The sequence below is a fragment of the Hoplias malabaricus genome, unplaced genomic scaffold (assembly GCF_029633855.1).
Source record: "Hoplias malabaricus isolate fHopMal1 unplaced genomic scaffold, fHopMal1.hap1 scaffold_187, whole genome shotgun sequence".
Classification (NCBI taxonomy): domain Eukaryota; kingdom Metazoa; phylum Chordata; class Actinopteri; order Characiformes; family Erythrinidae; genus Hoplias; species Hoplias malabaricus.
In genome coordinates, this window is record NW_027101003.1 from 51,560 (window position 1) to 54,663 (window position 3,104).

Below are 3,104 nucleotides of genomic sequence, written 5' to 3' on the forward strand. Positions count from 1 at the left end.
GGACCTGGGAGAGCTGAGGCATATTTTAAGTCCTCTAAGAAGCCCTTCCTCAAAACTAAAAAAGCTTACATCACAGGTCCACAGCTGCCAATAATTCACAGAAGCTAAAGCCTTGAAATTCATAACTCAGTAAGACGCCTGCAGTTTAAGAACGCAGTGTATTGGTTTTAGGTGAATTAAGGTTGATTCCTACTTAAGGCAATTTTACCAAGGTTACAGAGATGACAATAAAATGGACCCTCGGGCAGTTCCTGGCCTTCCAAAAAGGTCTTAAAAAAATCATGCATATACATGAATATTCATTCTTATTTAAAAGAGACATTACAGGTGTTGTATTAAACTCGGAAAGCATTTTCATTCTGAAAGATTTCTTCCCCCTGAACTTCAAAATTACCATTTGTTTAGGTTTACCATTGACTTCAGTGTCATGCCCTCGTCCTGTCATGTCTGCTTTCCCCGCAATGTGCTCTCTTAGCACATGGCTCTGTTTGTTGTTGTCCATGTCTCCGCCTTCGTCCCGCCTTTGTTCCACCTCCTTGTTCGTCCTCCTCGTTATCTCTCTCAGGTGTGTCTTGTCTCTGTCATGTATTTAAGTTCCCTTGTCTCAGTTCTTGTTTGTCGGTCATTTGTTTCATTCCTCTAGTCATGTTCCTCTTCCAATGTTGCTGTGTCATGTTACCCAGTCTGGTTTGTCTGTCTCAGTAGTTTCCTTTGTCATGTTGTTAAGTCTGTCTGTCTTGTTTGCTCTAGTCCTCTGTGTTTAGTTTCTGATTTAGCACTGTGTTTATGTTTAGCTTTAGCTATCTGTGTTTATTTAGCTTTCTAGGTCTCTGTTAGTATCTCTGTCAAGGTCTTTAGTCTGTCTGTCTTTCCCGTTTGTTTTAATTCTCCATTTTAGGTTTAGTCTGTCTAGCTCTTTGTATTTTAGTTTAGTCTGCTTACATCCCTTTGTCTGTCTCTGTTAGCTCCCTGTGTTGCCGTTCTATTAAAGTCTCTATGTTTTTGTTATATTCTTTTGTTAAAAGTATCTGTTTTAGCATGTGTGTCTGCCTCCGTCAGTCCACCCTCCGTGATTCCTGACATTCAGGAGGTGAACAGGAGGCCTTATGGCCCTAACCGAAGTAGCAGCTCCTGTAGTCACAGCTCACTACTGGGTAAAGGACATTAAACACAGCATAAACAAATAGGCATATTTTCCCAAACTGTTCTAAAGGTGATTCCGTGTGTGAAAAACTGTTGACACTTAAAATGCATGTTATTTATAATCATGGGTGTTTGTGTGAATTTCTGGCAGTATGCAAATTCAGCCTTAAATAATCTACCTAACCCTAACCTTTATCATAAACCTAACTGTAGGCTCTGAAAAGTTAAAGATGCCAGTGTTTTGGTGATGTGATCCTACTCCTATCAGAAAATAACACTCGGTTTCGTACCTCTTCTTCAGGTACAAACAGGCACCATCAACATACATGAGCTTAGTTAGCGAACATAAAATATGAATTATGATGATGCAAAATACAAACATTTTACAAATACACTGTAAAATGCTCAAGATTTTACAAATACACTGCAACATCTGCCATTGAGGTGCTTTACTTAAAAACAGTTCAACAAGCTTGCCATAGAATGTGGATCTTAAGCAGTGCAACAGTGGGAGTCTAAAACCTTCTAGAATCTTCTAGCCACAAGGGTCCAGTCCATAACTTGTTCCACTTTTGTTCTGCTCCCGTCAGGGGTCACAACTGTGAATCAGCTGATCTCAACAATCAACTCGGCAGAGGTTTATGCCTGATGCCCTCGCTGAGAGAGCCCTCCTACTCCACTAGGTCTGAGATGGGCACCAGGAGCAAAGAAATCACTGCAGTCCCCAGGGGCTGAGTGGGAAAAACAGAGAGGACACATCAAACTCCACACAGAAAGAATGAGGACCGACCCTTGGTCTATGATGTCCCAGAGACTTCACCGTCATGCCACTGTGTCACTCAGCTCGAGAGGAAGGCTATAGATGTGCAATTTATACAGCGAATACGGGGGAAAGTTTGTGGAATATTGTGCATTTGAATTGCGGCCAAGTCATTCTTTTAAAGTTGAGTTGATTTAAGAGACGTTGGCAGCGTAATACAGCCTCTCTAATCTGAACTGATTCAACTGACTGATGTATTTTGTGTAACTGTATTGTTTAGGAAAATACAAACCTTGGAGCTGACACTGTATCAGATGACACTCAATATTAAATGACTTGGACTGAGATCAGATGCAAAACCCCCCACAGATTTGGGCTATGCCCAGTAATGGACTTCCGCCAGTCCTTCTATAGGCAAAGATGCTCTCCTGTTGACACTCCTCTCCAAATACAGAGTCAGATGAGGCTGAAGCCAGTTGGTCATTGAGTAGAAAAAAAAGCCAAATTAGAGAAATACACATGCAGTTTCCATCCCGCCATCTGCTCATAGATTCAAATATTCAAGACTCTTTTTGTGGAAATGATATAATGAGACAAAACAAAACAATAACAGACAGCTGCACTACAACCACTGCCACTTACCCAAGCCCTTTAAGACTTATATTTCGTAAGGCCAGTGAGCTAAGCTGCACACACACAATCTCTCCAAGAGCTTCAAGGCTTTTGTTCAGAGTCATCTGAGTGTGAATTTTAAGGTGGCAGGCTGAAATCTGATTGTGATCGTGTTAGCACAGTTTCTGTGCCGTGCTGTGAAACCGCATTAACTGGAAACATCTTCCAATTGGATCCGTCTCCCTGTGCAAACAAATAAATTCCTCTTCTCACCACAGGATCAAATGGCGGTGAGTGTCTGTGAAGTCACATTTGATCCGGCGCGCAGGAGTTAGCACGCCGCAGTGCTGGCGTCAAGGGAGACGGTGTGTGTCTGAGTCGATAAGTGTCTCCTCCAGCCCCTGAGATTTCCCAGACAACCGCAGGGCTGCCACAGCAGACGGCCTTCCAGACACCTGCAAGGGTTTTTTTTTTATTTCACCCCTCATTTTTTTTTTTTTTAACAACACACAGTGAACACCACGGTGTCATGGGAACCCAGAAGGTGAAACAACCAGCAATGACCCGCATCCTGTTAGAAGGCAGTTCT

The 3,104-nt window shown here is 42.4% G+C and overlaps 1 long non-coding RNA gene across 1 annotated transcript; it reads left to right on the top strand.

Moving 5' to 3' along the window:
• The first annotated feature begins 625 nt into the window (after positions 1 to 625).
• On the top strand, positions 626 to 2,515 carry LOC136683896 (uncharacterized). Its single transcript, XR_010799380.1, has 3 exons — positions 626 to 687; positions 1,026 to 1,154; positions 1,734 to 2,515. It is a non-coding gene; the product is annotated as an uncharacterized lncRNA (long non-coding RNA).
• Positions 2,516 to 3,104: the final 589 nt, after the last annotated feature.